The following is a 22254-nucleotide window of genomic DNA, read 5'->3' on the forward strand; positions in this document are numbered from 1 at the left end:
GGGGGCAGGTATTAGGGTGTATACAGGGTGCGGGGGGGGGCAGGTATTAGGGTGTATACAGGGTGCGGGGGGCAGGTATTAGGGTGTATACAGGGTGCAGGGGGGCAGGTATTAGGGGGTATACAGGGTGCGGGGGGCAGGTATTAGGGTGTATACAGGGTGCGGGGGGCAGGTATTAGGGTGTATACAGGGTGCGCGGGGCAGGTATTAGGGTGTATACAGGGTGCGAGGGGGGGGCAGGTATTAGGGTGTATACAGGGTGCGGAGGGGGGCAGGTATTAGGGGGTATACAGGGTGCGGGGGGCAGGTATTTGGGGGTATACAGGGTGCGGGGGCAGGTATTAGGGGGTATACAGGGTGCGGGGGGGCAGGTATTAGGGTGTATGCAGGGTGCGGGGGGGGCAGGTATTAGGGTGTATGCAGGGTGCGGAGGGGGGCAGGTATTAGGGGGTATACAGGGTGCGGGGGGCAGGTATTAGGGTGTATACAGGGTGCGGGGGTCAGGTATTAGGGTGTATACAGGGTGCGGGGGTCAGGTATTAGGGTGTATACAGGGTGCAGGGGGGGGTCAGGTATTAGGGTGTATACAGGGTGCGGGGGTCAGGTATTAGGGTGCATACAGGGTGCAGGGGGGGGTCAGGTATTAGGGTGTATATAGGGTGCGTGGGCAGGTATTAGGGTGTATGCAGGGTGCGGGGGGGCAGGTATTAGGGAGTATACAGGGTGCGGGGGGAGGTATTAGGGGGTATACATGGTGCGGGGGGGGCAGGTATTAGGGTGTATACAGGGTGCGGGGGGGGCAGGTATTAGGGTGTATACAGGGTGCGGGGGGGGCAGGTATTAGGGTGTATGCAGGGTGCGGGGGGGGGAGGTATTAGGGTGTATGCAGGGTGCGGGGGGGGGAGGTATTAGGGTGTATGCAGGGTGCGGGGGGGGCAGGTATTAGGGAGTATACAGGGTGCGGGGGGAGGTATTAGGGGGTATACATGGTGCGGGGGGGGGCAGGTATTAGGGTGTATACAGGGTGCGGGGGGGGCAGGTATTAGGGTGTATACAGCGTGCGGGGGGGGCAGGTATTAGGGTGTATACAGGGTGTGGGGGGGCAGGTATTAGGGTGTATGCAGGGTGCGGGGGGGGCAGGTATTAGGTAGTATACAGGGTGCGGGGGGAGGTATTAGGGGGTATACATGGTGCGGGGGGGCAGGTATTAGGGTGTATACAGGGTGCGGGGGGTCAGGTATTAGGGTGTATACAGCGTGCGGGGGTCAGGTATTAGGGTGTATACAGGGTGCAGGGGGGGCAGGTATTAGGGTGTATACAGGGTGCGGGGGGGCAGGTATTAGGGTGTATACAGGGTGCGGGGGGGCAGGTATTAGGGTGTATACAGGGTGCAGGGGGCAGGTATTAGGGTGTATACAGGGTGCGGGGGGGCAGGTATTAGGGTGTATACAGGGTGCGGGGGGGCAGGTATTAGGGTGTATACAGGGTGCGGGGGGCAGGTATTAGGGTGTATACAGGGTGCGGGGGGCAGGTATTAGGGTGTATACAGGGTGCGGGGGGGCAGGTATTAGGGTGTATACAGGGTGCGGGGGGGCAGGTATTAGGGTGTATACAGGGTGCGGGGGGGGGCAGGTATTAGGGTGTATACAGGGTGCAGGGGGGGGCAGGTATTAGGGTGTATACAGGGTGTGGGGGCCGGTATTAGAGTGTATACAGGGTGCGGGGGGCAGGTATTAGGGTGTATACAGGGTGCGGGGGGGCAGGTATTAGGGTGTATACAGGGTGCGGGGGGCAGGTATTAGGGTGTATACAGGGTGCGGGGGGGGGGGGCAGGTATTAGGGTGTATACAGGGTGCGGGGGGGCAGGTATTAGGGTGTATACAGGGTGCGGGGGGGCAGGTATTAGGGTGTATACAGGGTGCAGGGGGGGGCAGGTATTAGGGTGTATACAGGGTGTGGGGGCCGGTATTAGAGTGTATACAGGGTGCGGGGGGCAGGTATTAGGGTGTATACAGGGTGCGGGGGGGCAGGTATTAGGGTGTATACAGGGTGCGGGGGGCAGGTATTAGGGTGTATACAGGGTGCGGGGGGGCAGGTATTAGGGTGTATACAGGGTGCGGGGGGGCAGGTATTAGGGTGTATACAGGGTGCGGGGGGGGGCAGGTATTAGGGTGTATACAGGGTGTGGGGGCCGGTATTAGAGTGTATACAGGGTGCGGGGGCAGGTATTAGGGTGTATGCAGGGTGCGGGGGAGCAGGTATTAGGGTGTATGCAGGGTGCGGGGGGGCAGGTATTAGGGTGTATGCAGGGTGCGGGGGGGCAGGTATTAGGGTGTATACAGGGTGCGGGGGGGCAGGTATTAGGGTGTATACAGGGTGCGCGGGGCAGGTATTAGGGTGTATACAGGGTGCGGGGGGGCAGGTATTAGGGTGTATACAGGGTGCGGGGGGGGGGGGCAGGTATTAAGGGGTATACAGGGTGCGGGGGGCAGGTATTAGGGGGTATACAGGGTGCGGGGGGGCAGGTATTAGGGTGTATACAGGGTGCGGGGGGGGCAGGTATTAGGGTGTATACAGGGTGCGGGGGGGCAGGTATTAGGGTGTATACAGGGTGCGGGGGGGGCAGGTATTAGGGTGTATACAGGGTGCGGGGGGGCAGGTATTAGGGTGTATACAGGGTGCGTGGGCAGGTATTAGGGTGTATACAGGGTGCGGGGGGCAGGTATTAGGGTGTATACAGGGTGCGGGGGGCAGGTATTAGGGGGTATATAGGGTGCGGGGGGGGCAGGTATTAGAGTGTATGCAGGGTGCAGGGGGGGGGCAGGTATTAGGGTGTATACAGGGTGCGGGGAGCAGGTATTAGGGTGTATACAGGGTGCGGGGGGGGCAGGTATTAGGGTGTATACAGGGTGCGGGGGGGGCAGGTATTAGGGTGTATACAGGGTGCGGGGGGGCAGGTATTAGGGTGTATACAGGGTGCGGGGGGGGCAGGTATTAGGGTGTATACAAGGTGCGGGGGCAGGTATTAGGGTGTATACAGGGTGCGGGGGCAGGTATTAGGGTGTATACAGGGTGCGGGGGGCAGGTATTAGGGTGTATACAGGGTGCAGGGGGCCGGTATTAGGGTGTATACAGGGTGCGGGGGGGGGGGCAGGTATTAGGGTGTATACAGGGTGCGGGGGGCAGGTATTAGGGTGTATACAGGGTGCGGGGGGGGCAGGTATTAGGGTGTATACAGGGTGCGGGGGGCAGGTATTAGGGTGTATACAGGGTGCGGGGGGGGGCAGGTATTAGGGTGTATACAGGGTGCGGGGGGGGCAGGTATTAGGGTGTATACAGGGTGCGGGGGGGGGCAGGTATTAGGGTGTATACAGGGTGCGGGGGGGGCAGGTATTAGGGTGTATACAGGGTGCGGGGGGGCAGGTATTAGGGTGTATACAGGGTGCGGGGGGGGCAGGTATTAGGGTGTATACAGGGTGCGGGGGGGGCAGGTATTAGGGTGTATACAGGGTGCGGGGGGGGCAGGTATTAGGGTGTATACAGGGTGCGGGCGCAGGTATTAGGGTGTATACAGGGTGCGGGCGCAGGTATTAGGGTGTATACAGGGTGCGGGCGCAGGTATTAGGGGGTATACAGGGTGGGGGGGGCAGGTATTAGGGTGTATGCAGGGTGCGGGGGCAGGTATTAGGGTGTATGCAGGGTGCGGGGGGGCAGGTATTAGGGTGTATGCAGGGTGCGGGGGGCAGGTATTAGGGTGTATACAGGGTGCGGGGGGGCAGGTATTAGGGTGTATACAGGGTGCGGGGGCAGGTATTAGGGTGTATACAGGGTGCGGGGGCAGGTATTAGGGTGTATACAGGGTGCAGGGGGGCAGGTATTAGGGTGTATACAGGGTGCGGGGGGGGGGCAGGTATTAGGGTGTATACAGGGTGCGGGGGGGGGGACAGGTATTAGGGTGTATACAGGGTGCGGGGGGGCAGGTATTAGGGTGTATACAGGGTGCGGGGGGGGGGCAGGTATTAGGGTGTATACAGGGTGCGGGGGGGGGGACAGGTATTAGGGTGTATACAGGGTGCGGGGGGGCAGGTATTAGGGTGTATACAGGGTGCAGGGGGCAGGTATTAGGGTGTATACAGGGTGCGAGGGGGGGGGCAGGTATTAGGGTGTATACAGGGTGCGGGGGGGGGGGGGCAGGTATTAGGGTGTATACAGGGTGCGGGGGGGCAGGTATTAGGGTGTATACAGGGTGCGGGGGCAGGTATTAGGGTGTATACAGGGTGCGGGGGCAGGTATTAGGGTGTATACAGGGTGCAGGGGGGGCAGGTATTAGGGTGTATACAGGGTGCGGGGGGGGCAGGTATTAGGGTGTATACAGGGTGCGGGGGGGGGGACAGGTATTAGGGTGTATACAGGGTGCGGGGGGGCAGGTATTAGGGTGTATACAGGGTGCGGGGGGGGGGCAGGTATTAGGGTGTATACAGGGTGCGGGGGGGGGGACAGGTATTAGGGTGTATACAGGGTGCGGGGGGGCAGGTATTAGGGTGTATACAGGGTGCAGGGGGCAGGTATTAGGGTGTATACAGGGTGCGAGGGGGGGGGCAGGTATTAGGGTGTATACAGGGTGCGGGGGGGGGGGCAGGTATTAGGGTGTATACAGGGTGCGGGGGGGGGCAGGTATTAGGGTGTATACAGGGTGCGGGGGCAGGTATTAGGGTGTATACAGGGTGCGGGGGGCAGGTATTAGGGTGTATACAGGGTGCAGGGGGGGCAGGTATTAGGGTGTATACAGGGTGCGGGGGGCAGGTATTAGGGTGTATACAGGGTGCGGGGGGGCAGTTATTAGGGTGTATACAGGGTGCGGGGGGGGCAGGTATTAGGGTGTATACAGGGTGCGGGGGCAGGTATTAGGGTGTATACAGGGTGCGGGGGCAGGTATTAGGGTGTATACAGGGTGCGGGGGGGCAGGTATTAGGGTGTATACAGGGTGCGGGGGGCAGGTATTAGGGTGTATACAGGGTGCGGGGGGGCAGGTATTAGGGTGTATACAGGGTGCGGGGGGGCAGGTATTAGGGGGTATACATGGTGCGGGGGGGCAGGTATTAGGGTGTATACAGGGTGCAGGGGGGGGGGGCAGGTATTAGGGTGTATACAGGGTGCGGGGGGGGCAGGTATTAGGGTGTATGCAGGGTGCGGGGGGGGACAGGTATTAGGGTGTATACAGGGTGCGGGGGGGGCAGGTATTAGGGTGTATACAGGGTGCAGGGGGCAGGTATTAGGGTGTATACAGGGTGCGAGGGGGGGGGCAGGTATTAGGGTGTATACAGGGTGCGCGGGGGGGCAGGTATTAGGGTGTATGCAGGGTGCGGGGGGGCAGGTATTAGGGGGTATACATGGTGCGGGGGGGGCAGGTATTAGGGTGTATACAGGGTGCGGGGGGGCAGGTATTAGGGGGTATACATGGTGCGGGGGGGGCAGGTATTAGGGTGTATACAGGGTGCGGGGGGGCAGGTATTAGGGTGTATACAGGGTGCGGGGGGGGCAGGTATTAGGGTGTATACAGGGTGCGGGGGGCAGGTATTAGGGTGTATACAGGGTGCGGGGGGGGCAGGTATTAGGGTGTATACAGGGTGCGGGGGGGGGCAGGTATTAGGGTGTATACAGGGTGCGGGGGGGGCAGGTATTAGGGTGTATACAGGGTGCGGGGGTCAGGTATTAGGGTGTATGCAGGTTGCGGGGGGGGGCAGGTATTAGGGTGTATGCAGGGTGCGGGGGGGGGCAGGTATTAGGGTGTATACAGGGTGCGGGGGGCGGGCAGGTATTAGGGTGTATACAGGGTGCGGGGGGCAGGTATTAGGGTGTATACAGGGTGCGGGGGGGGCAGGTATTAGGGTGTATACAGGGTGCAGGGGGGGCAGGTATTAGGGTGTATACAGGGTGCAGGGGGGGGGCAGGTATTAGGGTGTATACAGGGTGCGGGGGGCAGGTATTAGGGTGTATACAGGGTGCGCGGGGCAGGTATTAGGGTGTATACAGGGTGTGGGGGGGCAGGTATTAGGGTGTATACAGGGTGTGGGGGGGGCAGGTATTAGGGTGTATACAGGGTGCGGGGGGCAGGTATTAGGGTGTATACAGGGTGCGGGGGGCAGGTATTAGGGTGTATACAGGGTGCGGGGGGGGCAGGTATTAGGGTGTATACAGGGTGCGGGGGGGGGCAGGTATTAGGGTGTATGCAGGGTGCGGGGGGGGCAGGTATTAGGGTGTATACAGGGTGCGGGGGGGCAGGTATTAGGGTGTATACAGGGTGCGGGGGGCAGGTATTAGGGTGTATACAGGGTGCGGGGGGCAGGTATTAGGGTGTATACAGGGTGCGGGGGGGGGGCAGGTATTAGGGTGTATACAGGGTGCGCGGGGCAGGTATTAGGGTGTATACAGGGTGCGGGGGGGGGCAGGTATTAGGGAGTATACAGGGTGCAGGGGGGGGCAGGTATTAGGGTGTATACAGGGTGCGCGGGGCAGGTATTAGGGTGTATACAGGGTGCGGGGGGGCAGGTATTAGGGAGTATACAGGGTGCGGGGGGGGTAGGTATTAGGGAGTATACAGGGTGCGGGGGGGCAGGTATTAGGGTGTATACAGGGTGCGGGGGGGGCAGGTATTAGGGAGTATACAGGGTGCGGGGAGGGCAGGTATTAGGGTGTATACAGGGTGCGGGGGGGGCAGGTATTAGGGTGTATACAGGGTGCGGGGGGGGCAGGTATTAGGGTGTATACAGGGTGCGGGGGGGGCAGGTATTAGGGTGTATACAGGGTGCGGGGAGGGCAGGTATTAGGGTGTATACAGGGTGCGGGGGGCAGGTATTAGGGTGTATACAGGGTGCGGGGGGGCAGGTATTAGGGTGTATACAGGGTGCGGGGGGGCAGGTATTAGGGTGTATACAGGGTGCGGGGGGCAGGTATTAGGGTGTATACAGGGTGCGGGGGGGGCAGGTATTAGGGAGTATACAGGGTGCGGGGGGCAGGTATTAGGGGGTATACATGGTGCGGGGGGGGGCAGGTATTAGGGTGTATACAGGGTGCGGGGGGGGCAGGTATTAGGGTGTATACAGGGTGTGGGGGGGGGCAGGTATTAGGGTGTATACAGGGTGCGGGGGGGCAGGTATTAGGGTGTATACAGGGTGCGGGGGGGGCAGGTATTAGGGTGTATACAGGGGGAGGCGGGGGCAGGTATTAGGGTGTATACAGGGGGAGGCGGGGGCAGGTATTAGGGTGTATACAGGGTGCGCGGGGCAGGTATTAGGGTGTATACAGGGTGCGGGGGGCAGGTATTAGGGTGTATACAGGGGGAGGCGGGGGCAGGTATTAGGGTGTATACAGGGTGCGCGGGGCAGGTATTAGGGTGTATACAGGGTGCGGGGGGGGCAGGTATTAGGGTGTATACAGGGTGCGGGGGGCGCAGGTATTAGGGTGTATACAGGGTGCGCGGGGCAGGTATTAGGGTGTATACAGGGTGCGCGGGGCAGGTATTAGGGTGTATACAGGGTGTGGGGGGGCAGGTATTAGGGTGTATACAGGGTGTGGGGGGGGCAGGTATTAGGGTGTATACAGGGTGCGGGGGGCAGGTATTAGGGTGTATACAGGGTGCGGGGGGCAGGTATTAGGGTGTATACAGGGTGCGGGGGGGGCAGGTATTAGGGTGTATACAGGGCGCGGGGGGGGCAGGTATTAGGGTGTATGCAGGGTGCGGGGGGGGGCAGGTATTAGGGTGTATACAGGGTGCGGGGGGGGCAGGTATTAGGGTGTATACAGGGTGCGGGGGGCAGGTATTAGGGTGTATACAGGGTGCGGGGGGGCAGGTATTAGGGTGTATACAGGGTGCGGGGGGGGGGCAGGTATTAGGGTGTATACAGGGTGCGGGGGGGGGCAGGTATTAGGGTGTATACAGGGTGCGGGGGGGGCAGGTATTAGGGTGTATACAGGGTGCGGGGGGCAGGTATTAGGGTGTATACAGGGTGCGGGGGGCAGGTATTAGGGTGTATACAGGGTGCGCGGGGCAGGTATTAGGGTGTATACAGGGTGCGCGGGGCAGGTATTAGGGAGTATACAGGGTGCGGGGAGGGCAGGTATTAGGGTGTATACAGGGTGCGGGGGGGGCAGGTATTAGGGTGTATACAGGGTGTGGGGGGGGGCAGGTATTAGGGTGTATACAGGGTGCGGGGGGGCAGGTATTAGGGTGTATACAGGGTGCGGGGGGGGCAGGTATTAGGGTGTATACAGGGGGAGGCGGGGGCAGGTATTAGGGTGTATACAGGGGGAGGCGGGGGCAGGTATTAGGGTGTATACAGGGTGCGCGGGGCAGGTATTAGGGTGTATACAGGGTGCGGGGGGCAGGTATTAGGGTGTATACAGGGGGAGGCGGGGGCAGGTATTAGGGTGTATACAGGGTGCGCGGGGCAGGTATTAGGGTGTATACAGGGTGCGGGGGGGGCAGGTATTAGGGTGTATACAGGGTGCGGGGGGCGCAGGTATTAGGGTGTATACAGGGTGCGCGGGGCAGGTATTAGGGTGTATACAGGGTGCGCGGGGCAGGTATTAGGGTGTATACAGGGTGTGGGGGGGCAGGTATTAGGGTGTATACAGGGTGTGGGGGGGGCAGGTATTAGGGTGTATACAGGGTGCGGGGGGCAGGTATTAGGGTGTATACAGGGTGCGGGGGGCAGGTATTAGGGTGTATACAGGGTGCGGGGGGGGCAGGTATTAGGGTGTATACAGGGCGCGGGGGGGGCAGGTATTAGGGTGTATGCAGGGTGCGGGGGGGGGCAGGTATTAGGGTGTATACAGGGTGCGGGGGGGGCAGGTATTAGGGTGTATACAGGGTGCGGGGGGCAGGTATTAGGGTGTATACAGGGTGCGGGGGGGCAGGTATTAGGGTGTATACAGGGTGCGGGGGGGGGGGCAGGTATTAGGGTGTATACAGGGTGCGGGGGGGGGCAGGTATTAGGGTGTATACAGGGTGCGGGGGGGGCAGGTATTAGGGTGTATACAGGGTGCGGGGGGCAGGTATTAGGGTGTATACAGGGTGCGGGGGGCAGGTATTAGGGTGTATACAGGGTGCGCGGGGCAGGTATTAGGGTGTATACAGGGTGCGCGGGGCAGGTATTAGGGTGTATACAGGGTGTGGGGGGGCAGGTATTAGGGTGTATACAGGGTGCGCGGGGCAGGTATTAGGGTGTATACAGGGTGCGGGGGGGCAGGTATTAGGGAGTATACAGGGTGCAGGGGGGGGCAGGTATTAGGGTGTATACAGGGTGCGCGGGGCAGGTATTAGGGTGTATACAGGGTGCGGGGGGGGCAGGTATTAGGGAGTATACAGGGTGCGGGGGGGGTAGGTATTAGGGAGTATACAGGGTGCGGGGGGGCAGGTATTAGGGTGTATACAGGGTGCGGGGGGGGCAGGTATTAGGGAGTATACAGGGTGCGGGGAGGGCAGGTATTAGGGTGTATACAGGGTGCGGGGGGAGCAGGTATTAGGGTGTATACAGGGTGCGGGGGGGGCAGGTATTAGGGTGTATACAGGGGGAGGCGGGGGCAGGTATTAGGGTGTATACAGGGGGAGGCGGGGGCAGGTATTAGGGTGTATACAGGGTGCGCGGGGCAGGTATTAGGGTGTATACAGGGTGCGGGGGGCAGGTATTAGGGTGTATACAGGGGGAGGCGGGGGCAGGTATTAGGGTGTATACAGGGTGCGCGGGGCAGGTATTAGGGTGTATACAGGGTGCGGGGGGGGCAGGTATTAGGGTGTATACAGGGTGCGGGGGCGCAGGTATTAGGGTGTATACAGGGTGCGCGGGGCAGGTATTAGGGTGTATACAGGGTGCGCGGGGCAGGTATTAGGGTGTATACAGGGTGCGGGGGGGGCAGGTATTAGAGTGTATACAGGGTGCGGGGGGCAGGTATTAGGGTGTATACAGGGTGCGGGGGGCAGGTATTAGGGTGTATACAGGGTGCGGGGGGGCAGGTATTAGGGTGTATACAGGGTGCGGGGGGGCAGGTATTAGGGTGTATACAGGGTGCAGGGGGGGGCAGGTATTAGGGTGTATACAGGGTGCGGGGGGCAGGTATTAGGGGGTATACAGGGTGCGCGGGGCAGGTATTAGGGTGTATACAGGGTGCGCGGGGCAGGTATTAGGGGGTATACAGGGTGCGGGGGGGGAGGTATTAGGGTGTATACAGGGTGCGGGGGGGCAGGTATTAGGGTGTATACAGGGTGCGGGGGGGGAGGTATTAGGGTGTATACAGGGTGCGGGGGGCAGGTATTAGGGTGTATGCAGGGTGCGGGGGGGCAGGTATTAGGGTGTATACAGGGTGCGGGGGGGGCAGGTATTAGGGTGTATACAGGGTGCGCGGGGCAGGTATTAGGGGGTATACAGGGTGCGGGGCTTCTCTTACCGTAGAGGAAGTCGTAGCTGCGGTTGGCCCGGTATCGGGGTCCCGGCGGTACCTGGGTCAGAGTGCGGCTCATGTTGCGGTTGTGATGCGGTTTCGGCCTCCGCAGGTCCCGTGTACACAGTTACCAGGGAGACGGGGACCGCGGCTGTGCGTTGCCAGGATACAAGTCATGTGATGGAGCTCAGGTGACTATATCTCCCGGCATGCTCCGCTGTAAAGTTGTGCGCATGCGTACACTCTCCATGTAGTCACTGAGCGAAGGGGCTTTTATGTAGGTGTCTTAGGCTCCTCCCCCTGATCTCCTGGTCTACGTCACAGGAAAGGGTCACCGGGCTGTAACAATGGCTGTCATTTCTGTCCATAGAGGACACTGCAGGAGGAGGTGTCATGGTGGCAGGAGCAGTCAGGTGACGTCTGAGGCCAATGTCTCCTCTGCCTTGTCACATGATGCCTGAGCTGCCATGTCTGTCCATAGAGGACACTGCAGGAGGAGGTGTCATGGTGGCAGGAGCAGTCAGGTGACGTCTGAGGCCAATGTCTCCTCTGCCTGGTCACATGATGCCTGAGCTGCCATGTCTGTCCATAGAGGACACTGCAGGAGGAGGTGTCATGGTGGCAGGAGCAGTCAGGTGACGTCTGAGGCCAATGTCTCCTCTGCCTGGTCACATGATGCCTGAGCTGCCATGTCTGTCCATAGAGGACACTGCAGGAGGAGGTGTCATGGTGGCAGGAGCAGTCAGGTGACGTCTGAGGCCAATGTCTCCTCTGCCTGGTCACATGATGCCTGAGCTGCCATGTCTGTCCATAGAGGACACTGCAGGAGGAGGTGTCATGGTGGCAGGAGCAGTCAGGTGACGTCTGAGGCCAATGTCTCCTCTGCCTGGTCACATGACGCCTGAGCTGCCATGTCTGTCCATAGAGGACACTGCAGGAGAAGGTGTCATGGTGGCAGGAGCAGTCAGGTGACGTCTGAGGCCAATGTCTCCTCTGCCTGGTCACCTGATGCCTGAGATGCCATGTCTGTCCATAGAGGACACTGCAGGAGGAGGTGTCATGGTGGCAGGAGCAGTCAGGTGACGTCTGAGGCCAATGTCTCCTCTGTGTGGTCACATGATGCCTGAGCTGCCATGTCTGTCCATAGAGGACACTGCAGGAGGAGGTGTCATGGTGGCAGGAGCAGTCAGGTGACGTCTGAGGCCAATGTCTCCTCTGTGTGGTCACATGATGCCTGAGCTGCCATGTCTGTCCATAGAGGACACTGCAGGAGGAGGTGTCATGGTGGCAGGAGCAGTCAGGTGACGTCTGAGGCCAATGTCTCCTCTGCCTTGTCACATGATGCCTGAGCTGCCATGTCTGTCCATAGAGGACACTGCAGGAGGAGGTGTCATGGTGGCAGGAGCAGTCAGGTGACGTCTGAGGCCAATGTCTCCTCTGAGCGGTCACATGATGCCTGAGCTGCCATGTCTGTCCATAGAGGACACTGCAGGAGGAGGTGTCATGGTGGCAGGAGCAGTCAGGTGATGTCTGAGGCCAATGTCTCCTCTGAGCGGTCACATGATGCCTGAGCTGCCATGTCTGTCCATAGAGGACACTGCAGGAGGAGGTGTCATGGTGGCAGGAGCAGTCAGGTGACGTCCTGAGGCCAATGTCTCCTCTGTGTGGTCACATGATGCCTGAGCTGCCATGTCTGTCCATAGAGGACACTGCAGGAGGAGGTGTCATGGTGGCAGGAGCAGTCAGGTGACGTCTGAGGCCAATGTCTCCTCTGCCTGGTCACATGATGCCTGAGCTGCCATGTCTGTCCATAGAGGACACTGCAGGAGAAGGTGTCATGGTGGCAGGAGCAGTCAGGTGACGTCTGAGGCCAATGTCTCCTCTGCCTGGTCACCTGACGCCTGAGCTGCCATGTCTGTCCATAGAGGACACTGCAGGAGGAGGTGGCAGGAGCAGTCAGGTGACGTCTGAGGCCAATGTCTCCTCTGCCTGGTCACCTGACGCCTGAGCTGCCATGTCTGTCCATAGAGGACACTGCAGGAGGAGGTGTCATGGTGGCAGGAGCAGTCAGGTGACGTCTGAGGCCAATGTCTCCTCTGCCTGGTCACATGATGCCTGAGCTGCCATGTCTGTCCATAGAGGACACTGCAGGAGGAGGTGTCATGGTGGCAGGAGCAGTCAGGTGACGTCTGAGGCCAATGTCTCCTCTGCCTTGTCACATGATGCCTGAGCTGCCATGTCTGTCCATAGAGGACACTGCAGGAGGAGGTGTCATGGTGGCAGGAGCAGTCAGGTGACGTCTGAGGCCAATGTCTCCTCTGCCTGGTCACATGATGCCTGAGCTGCCATGTCTGTCCATAGAGGACACTGCAGGAGGAGGTGTCATGGTGGCAGGAGCAGTCAGGTGACGTCTGAGGCCAATGTCTCCTCTGTGTGGTCACATGATGCCTGAGCTGCCATGTCTGTCCATAGAGGACACTGCAGGAGGAGGTGTCATGGTGGCAGGAGCAGTCAGGTGACGTCTGAGGCCAATGTCTCCTCTGAGCGGTCACCTGACGCCTGAGCTGCCATGTCTGTCCATAGAGGACACTGCAGGAGGAGGTGTCATGGTGGCAGGAGCAGTCAGGTGACGTCTGAGGCCAATGTCTCCTCTGCCTGGTCACCTGACGCCTGAGCTGCCATGTCTGTCCATAGAGGACACTGCAGGAGGAGGTGTCATGGTGGCAGGAGCAGTCAGGTGACGTCTGAGGCCAATGTCTCCTCTGCCTGGTCACCTGACGCCTGAGCTGCCATGTCTGTCCATAGAGGACACTGCAGGAGGAGGTGTCATGGTGGCAGGAGCAGTCAGGTGACGTCTGAGGTCAGTGTCTCCTCTGCCTGGTCACATGATGCCGGAGCTGCCATGTCTGTCCATAGAGGACCCTGCAGGAGGAGGTGCCATGGTGGCAGGAGTAATCAGGTGACGTCTGAGGCCAATGTCTCCTCTGTGTGGTCACATGATGCCTGAGCTGCCATGTCTGTCCATAGAGGACACTGCAGGAGGAGGTGTCATGGTGGCAGGAGCAGTCAGGTGACGTCTGAGGCCAATGTCTCCTCTGCCTGGTCACATGACGCCTGAGCTGCCATGTCTGTCCATAGAGGAGACTGCAGGAGGAGGTGTCATGGTGGCAGGAGCAGTCAGGTGACGTCTGAGGCCAATGTCTCCTCTGAGCGGTCACATGATGCCTGAGCTGCCATGTCTGTCCATAGAGGACACTGCAGGAGGAGGTGTCATGGTGGCTGGAGCAGTCAGGTGACGTCTGAGGTCAGTGTCTCCTCTGAGCGGTCACATGATGCCTGAGCTGCCATGTCTGTCCATAGAGGACACTGCAGGAGGAGGTGTCATGGTGGCAGGAGCAGTCAGGTGACGTCTGAGGCCAATGTCTCCTCTGCCTGGTCACCTGACGCCTGAGCTGCCATGTCTGTCCATAGAGGACACTGCAGGAGGAGGTGTCATGGTGGCAGGAGCAGTCAGGTGACGTCTGAGGTCAGTGTCTCCTCTGCTTGGTCACATGGTGCCTGAGCTGCCATGTCTGTCCATAGAGGACACTGCAGGAGAAGGTGTCATGGTGGCAGGAGCAGTCAGGTGACGTCTGAGGCCAATGTCTCCTCTGCCTGGTCACCTGACGCCTGAGCTGCCATGTCTGTCCATAGAGGACACTGCAGGAGGAGGTGTCATGGTGGCAGGAGCAGTCAGGTGACGTCTGAGGTCAGTGTCTCCTCTGCGTGGTCACATGATGCCTGAGCTGCCATGTCTGTCCATAGAGGACACTGCAGGAGGAGGTGTCATGGTGGCAGGAGCAGTCAGGTGACGTCTGAGGCCAATGTCTCCTCTGTGTGGTCACATGATGCCTGAGCTGCCATGTCTGCCCATAGAGGACACTGCAGGAGGAGGTGTCGAGGTGGCAGGAGCAGTCAGGTGACGTCTGAGGCCAATGTCTCCTCTGTGTGGTCACATGACGCCTGAGCTGCCATGTCTGTCCATAGAGGACACTGCAGGAGGAGGTGTCATGGTGGCAGGAGCAGTCAGGTGACGTCTGATGCCAATGTCTCCTCTGCCTTGTCACATGATGCCTGAGCTGCCATGTCTGTCCATAGAGGACACTGCAGGAGGAGGTGTCATGGTGGCAGGAGCAGTCAGGTGACGTCTGAGGCCAATGTCTCCTCTGTGTGGTCACATGATGCCTGAGCTGCCATGTCTGTCCATAGAGGACACTGCAGGAGGAGGTGTCATGGTGGCAGGAGCAGTCAGGTGACGTCTGAGGCCAATGTCTCCTCTGAGCGGTCACCTGACGCCTGAGCTGCCATGTCTGTCCATAGAGGACACTGCAGGAGGAGGTGTCATGGTGGCAGGAGCAGTCAGGTGACGTCTGAGGCCAATGTCTCCTCTGCCTGGTCACCTGACGCCTGAGCTGCCATGTCTGTCCATAGAGGACACTGCAGGAGGAGGTGTCATGGTGGCAGGAGCAGTCAGGTGACGTCTGAGGCCAATGTCTCCTCTGCCTGGTCACCTGACGCCTGAGCTGCCATGTCTGTCCATAGAGGACACTGCAGGAGGAGGTGTCATGGTGGCAGGAGCAGTCAGGTGACGTCTGAGGTCAGTGTCTCCTCTGCCTGGTCACATGATGCCGGAGCTGCCATGTCTGTCCATAGAGGACCCTGCAGGAGGAGGTGCCATGGTGGCAGGAGTAATCAGGTGACGTCTGAGGCCAATGTCTCCTCTGTGTGGTCACATGATGCCTGAGCTGCCATGTCTGTCCATAGAGGACACTGCAGGAGGAGGTGTCATGGTGGCAGGAGCAATCAGGTGACGTCTGAGGCCAATGTCTCCTCTGCCTTGTCACATGATGCCTGAGCTGCCATGTCTGTCCATAGAGGACACTGCAGGAGGAGGTGTCATGGTGGCAGGAGCAGTCAGGTGACGTCTGAGGCCAATGTCTCCTCTGCCTGGTCACATGATGCCTGAGCTGCCATGTCTGTCCATAGAGGACACTGCAGGAGGAGGTGTCATGGTGGCCAGGAGCAGTCAGGTGACGTCTGAGGCCAATGTCTCCTCTGCCTTGTCACATGATGCCTGAGCTGCCATGTCTGTCCATAGAGGACACTGCAGGAGGAGGTGTCATGGTGGCAGGAGCAGTCAGGTGACGTCTGAGGCCAATGTCTCCTCTGCCTGGTCACATGACGCCTGAGCTGCCATGTCTGTCCATAGAGGACACTGCAGGAGGAGGTGTCATGGTGGCAGGAGCAGTCAGGTGACGTCTGAGGCCAATGTCTCCTCTGCCTGGTCACATGATGCCTGAGCTGCCATGTCTGTCCATAGAGGACACTGCAGGAGGAGGTGTCATGGTGGCCAGGAGCAGTCAGGTGACGTCTGAGGCCAATGTCTCCTCTGCCTGGTCACATGACGCCTGAGCTGCCATGTCTGTCCATAGAGGACACTGCAGGAGGAGGTGTCATGGTGGCAGGAGCAGTCAGGTGACGTCTGAGGCCAATGTCTCCTCTGAGCGGTCACATGATGCCTGAGCTGCCATGTCTGTCCATAGAGGACACTGCAGGAGGAGGTGTCATGGTGGCAGGAGCAGTCAGGTGACGTCTGAGGCCAATGTCTCCTCTGCCTGGTCACATGACGCCTGAGCTGCCATGTCTGTCCATAGAGGACACTGCAGGAGGAGGTGTCATGGTGGCAGGAGCAGTCAGGTGACGTCTGAGGCCAATGTCTCCTCTGCCTGGTCACATGACGCCTGAGCTGCCATGTCTGTCCATAGAGGAGACTGCAGGAGGAGGTGTCATGGTGGCAGGAGCAGTCAGGTGACGTCTGAGGCCAATGTCTCCTCTGAGCGGTCACATGATGCCTGAGCTGCCATGTCTGTCCATAGAGGACACTGCAGGAGGAGGTGTCATGGTGGCTGGAGCAGTCAGGTGACGTCTGAGGTCAGTGTCTCCTCTGAGCGGTCACATGATGCCTGAGCTGCCATGTCTGTCCATAGAGGACACTGCAGGAGGAGGTGTCATGGTGGCAGGAGCAGTCAGGTGACGTCTGAGGCCAATGTCTCCTCTGCCTGGTCACCTGACGCCTGAGCTGCCATGTCTGTCCATAGAGGACACTGCAGGAGGAGGTGTCATGGTGGCAGGAGCAGTCAGGTGACGTCTGAGGTCAGTGTCTCCTCTGCTTGGTCACATGGTGCCTGAGCTGCCATGTCTGTCCATAGAGGACACTGCAGGAGAAGGTGTCATGGTGGCAGGAGCAGTCAGGTGACGTCTGAGGCCAATGTCTCCTCTGCCTGGTCACATGATGCCTGAGCTGCCATGTCTGTCCATAGAGGACACTGCAGGAGGAGGTGTCATGGTGGCAGGAGCAGTCAGGTGACGTCTGAGGCCAATGTCTCCTCTGTGTGGTCACATGATGCCTGAGCTGCCATGTCTGTCCATAGAGGACACTGCAGGAGGAGGTGTCATGGTGGCAGGAGCAGTCAGGTGACGTCTGAGGCCAATGTCTCCTCTGAGCGGTCACCTGACGCCTGAGCTGCCATGTCTGTCCATAGAGGACACTGCAGGAGGAGGTGTCATGGTGGCAGGAGCAGTCAGGTGACGTCTGAGGCCAATGTCTCCTCTGCCTGGTCACCTGACGCCTGAGCTGCCATGTCTGTCCATAGAGGACACTGCAGGAGGAGGTGTCATGGTGGCAGGAGCAGTCAGGTGACGTCTGAGGCCAATGTCTCCTCTGCCTGGTCACCTGACGCCTGAGCTGCCATGTCTGTCCATAGAGGACACTGCAGGAGGAGGTGTCATGGTGGCAGGAGCAGTCAGGTGACGTCTGAGGTCAGTGTCTCCTCTGCCTGGTCACATGATGCCGGAGCTGCCATGTCTGTCCATAGAGGACCCTGCAGGAGGAGGTGCCATGGTGGCAGGAGTAATCAGGTGACGTCTGAGGCCAATGTCTCCTCTGTGTGGTCACATGATGCCTGAGCTGCCATGTCTGTCCATAGAGGACACTGCAGGAGGAGGTGTCATGGTGGCAGGAGCAGTCAGGTGACGTCTGAGGCCAATGTCTCCTCTGCCTGGTCACATGACGCCTGAGCTGCCATGTCTGTCCATAGAGGAGACTGCAGGAGGAGGTGTCATGGTGGCAGGAGCAGTCAGGTGACGTCTGAGGCCAATGTCTCCTCTGAGCGGTCACATGATGCCTGAGCTGCCATGTCTGTCCATAGAGGACACTGCAGGAGGAGGTGTCATGGTGGCTGGAGCAGTCAGGTGACGTCTGAGGTCAGTGTCTCCTCTGAGCGGTCACATGATGCCTGAGCTGCCATGTCTGTCCATAGAGGACACTGCAGGAGGAGGTGTCATGGTGGCAGGAGCAGTCAGGTGACGTCTGAGGCCAATGTCTCCTCTGCCTGGTCACCTGACGCCTGAGCTGCCATGTCTGTCCATAGAGGACACTGCAGGAGGAGGTGTCATGGTGGCAGGAGCAGTCAGGTGACGTCTGAGGTCAGTGTCTCCTCTGCTTGGTCACATGGTGCCTGAGCTGCCATGTCTGTCCATAGAGGACACTGCAGGAGAAGGTGTCATGGTGGCAGGAGCAGTCAGGTGACGTCTGAGGCCAATGTCTCCTCTGCCTGGTCACCTGACGCCTGAGCTGCCATGTCTGTCCATAGAGGACACTGCAGGAGGAGGTGTCATGGTGGCAGGAGCAGTCAGGTGACGTCTGAGGTCAGTGTCTCCTCTGCGTGGTCACATGATGCCTGAGCTGCCATGTCTGTCCATAGAGGACACTGCAGGAGGAGGTGTCATGGTGGCAGGAGCAGTCAGGTGACGTCTGAGGCCAATGTCTCCTCTGTGTGGTCACATGATGCCTGAGCTGCCATGTCTGCCCATAGAGGACACTGCAGGAGGAGGTGTCGAGGTGGCAGGAGCAGTCAGGTGACGTCTGAGGCCAATGTCTCCTCTGTGTGGTCACATGACGCCTGAGCTGCCATGTCTGTCCATAGAGGACACTGCAGGAGGAGGTGTCATGGTGGCAGGAGCAGTCAGGTGACGTCTGAGGCCAATGTCTCCTCTGCCTTGTCACATGATGCCTGAGCTGCCATGTCTGTCCATAGAGGACACTGCAGGAGGAGGTGTCATGGTGGCAGGAGCAGTCAGGTGACGTCTGAGGCCAATGTCTCCTCTGCCTGGTCACATGATGCCTGAGCTGCCATGTCTGTCCATAGAGGACACTGCAGGAGGAGGTGTCATGGTGGCAGGAGCAGTCAGGTGACGTCTGAGGCCAATGTCTCCTCTGTGTGGTCACATGATGCCTGAGCTGCCATGTCTGTCCATAGAGGACACTGCAGGAGGAGGTGTCATGGTGGCAGGAGCAGTCAGGTGACGTCTGAGGCCAATGTCTCCTCTGAGCGGTCACCTGACGCCTGAGCTGCCATGTCTGTCCATAGAGGACACTGCAGGAGGAGGTGTCATGGTGGCAGGAGCAGTCAGGTGACGTCTGAGGCCAATGTCTCCTCTGCCTGGTCACCTGACGCCTGAGCTGCCATGTCTGTCCATAGAGGACACTGCAGGAGGAGGTGTCATGGTGGCAGGAGCAGTCAGGTGACGTCTGAGGCCAATGTCTCCTCTGCCTGGTCACCTGACGCCTGAGCTGCCATGTCTGTCCATAGAGGACACTGCAGGAGGAGGTGTCATGGTGGCAGGAGCAGTCAGGTGACGTCTGAGGTCAGTGTCTCCTCTGCCTGGTCACATGATGCCGGAGCTGCCATGTCTGTCCATAGAGGACCCTGCAGGAGGAGGTGCCATGGTGGCAGGAGTAATCAGGTGACGTCTGAGGCCAATGTCTCCTCTGTGTGGTCACATGATGCCTGAGCTGCCATGTCTGTCCATAGAGGACACTGCAGGAGGAGGTGTCATGGTGGCAGGAGCAATCAGGTGACGTCTGAGGCCAATGTCTCCTCTGCCTTGTCACATGATGCCTGAGCTGCCATGTCTGTCCATAGAGGACACTGCAGGAGGAGGTGTCATGGTGGCAGGAGCAGTCAGGTGACGTCTGAGGCCAATGTCTCCTCTGCCTGGTCACATGATGCCTGAGCTGCCATGTCTGTCCATAGAGGACACTGCAGGAGGAGGTGTCATGGTGGCCAGGAGCAGTCAGGTGACGTCTGAGGCCAATGTCTCCTCTGCCTTGTCACATGATGCCTGAGCTGCCATGTCTGTCCATAGAGGACACTGCAGGAGGAGGTGTCATGGTGGCAGGAGCAGTCAGGTGACGTCTGAGGCCAATGTCTCCTCTGCCTGGTCACATGACGCCTGAGCTGCCATGTCTGTCCATAGAGGACACTGCAGGAGGAGGTGTCATGGTGGCAGGAGCAGTCAGGTGACGTCTGAGGCCAATGTCTCCTCTGCCTGGTCACATGATGCCTGAGCTGCCATGTCTGTCCATAGAGGACACTGCAGGAGGAGGTGTCATGGTGGCCAGGAGCAGTCAGGTGACGTCTGAGGCCAATGTCTCCTCTGCCTGGTCACATGACGCCTGAGCTGCCATGTCTGTCCATAGAGGACACTGCAGGAGGAGGTGTCATGGTGGCAGGAGCAGTCAGGTGACGTCTGAGGCCAATGTCTCCTCTGAGCGGTCACATGATGCCTGAGCTGCCATGTCTGTCCATAGAGGACACTGCAGGAGGAGGTGTCATGGTGGCAGGAGCAGTCAGGTGACGTCTGAGGCCAATGTCTCCTCTGCCTGGTCACATGACGCCTGAGCTGCCATGTCTGTCCATAGAGGACACTGCAGGAGGAGGTGTCATGGTGGCAGGAGCAGTCAGGTGACGTCTGAGGCCAATGTCTCCTCTGCCTGGTCACATGACGCCTGAGCTGCCATGTCTGTCCATAGAGGAGACTGCAGGAGGAGGTGTCATGGTGGCAGGAGCAGTCAGGTGACGTCTGAGGCCAATGTCTCCTCTGAGCGGTCACATGATGCCTGAGCTGCCATGTCTGTCCATAGAGGACACTGCAGGAGGAGGTGTCATGGTGGCTGGAGCAGTCAGGTGACGTCTGAGGTCAGTGTCTCCTCTGAGCGGTCACATGATGCCTGAGCTGCCATGTCTGTCCATAGAGGACACTGCAGGAGGAGGTGTCATGGTGGCAGGAGCAGTCAGGTGACGTCTGAGGCCAATGTCTCCTCTGCCTGGTCACCTGACGCCTGAGCTGCCATGTCTGTCCATAGAGGACACTGCAGGAGGAGGTGTCATGGTGGCAGGAGCAGTCAGGTGACGTCTGAGGTCAGTGTCTCCTCTGCTTGGTCACATGGTGCCTGAGCTGCCATGTCTGTCCATAGAGGACACTGCAGGAGAAGGTGTCATGGTGGCAGGAGCAGTCAGGTGACGTCTGAGGCCAATGTCTCCTCTGCCTGGTCACCTGACGCCTGAGCTGCCATGTCTGTCCATAGAGGACACTGCAGGAGGAGGTGTCATGGTGGCAGGAGCAGTCAGGTGACGTCTGAGGTCAGTGTCTCCTCTGCGTGGTCACATGATGCCTGAGCTGCCATGTCTGTCCATAGAGGACACTGCAGGAGGAGGTGTCATGGTGGCAGGAGCAGTCAGGTGACGTCTGAGGCCAATGTCTCCTCTGTGTGGTCACATGATGCCTGAGCTGCCATGTCTGCCCATAGAGGACACTGCAGGAGGAGGTGTCGAGGTGGCAGGAGCAGTCAGGTGACGTCTGAGGCCAATGTCTCCTCTGTGTGGTCACATGACGCCTGAGCTGCCATGTCTGTCCATAGAGGACACTGCAGGAGGAGGTGTCATGGTGGCAGGAGCAGTCAGGTGACGTCTGATGCCAATGTCTCCTCTGCGCGATCACATGATGCCTGAGCTGCCATGTCTGTCCATAGAGGACACTGCAGGAGGAGGTGTCATGGTGGCAGGAGCAGTCAGGTGACGTCTGAGGTCAGTGTCTACTCTGCCTGGTCACATGACGCCTGAGCTGCCATGTCTGTCCATAGAGGACACTGCAGGAGGAGGTGCCATGGTGGCAGGAGCAGTCAGGTGACGTATGAGGTCAATGTCTCCTCTGCTTGGTCACATGGTGCCTGAGCTGCCATGTCTGTCCATAGAGGACACTGCAGGAGGAGGTGTCATGGTGGCCAGGAGCAGTCAGGTGACGTCTGAGGCCAGTGTCTACTCTGAGCGGTCACATGATGCCTGAGCTGCCATGTCTGTCCATAGAGGACACTGCAGGAGGAGGTGTCATGGTGGCAGGAGCAGTCAGGTGACGTCTGAGGCCAATGTCTCCTCTGAGCGGTCACATAATGCCGGAGCTGCCATGTCTGTCCATATAGGACACTGCAGGAGGAGGTGGCAGGAGCAGTCAGGTGACGTCTGAGGCCAATGTCTCCTCTGAGCGATCACATGATGCCTGAGCTGCCATGTCTGTCCATAGAGGACACTGCAGGAGGAGGTGTCATGGTGGCCAGGAGCAGTCAGGTGACGTCTGAGGCCAATGTCTCCTCTGCCTTGTCACATGATGCCTGAGCTGCCATGTCAGTCCATAGAGGACACTGCAGGAGGAGGTGTCATGGTGGCAGGAGCAGTCAGGTGACGTCTGAGGTCAGTGTTTCCTCTGAGCGGTCACATGATGCCTGAGCTGCCATGTCTGTCCATAGAGGACACTGCAGGAGGAGGTGTCATGGTGGCAGGAGCAGTCAGGTGACGTCTGAGGTCAGTGTCTCCTCTGAGCGGTCACATGACGCCTGAGCTGCCATGTCTGTCCATAGAGGACACTGCAGGAGGAGGTGTC

The sequence above is a fragment of the Engystomops pustulosus genome, chromosome 2, assembly GCF_040894005.1.
Source record: "Engystomops pustulosus chromosome 2, aEngPut4.maternal, whole genome shotgun sequence".
NCBI classification, from domain to species: Eukaryota; Metazoa; Chordata; class Amphibia; order Anura; family Leptodactylidae; genus Engystomops; species Engystomops pustulosus.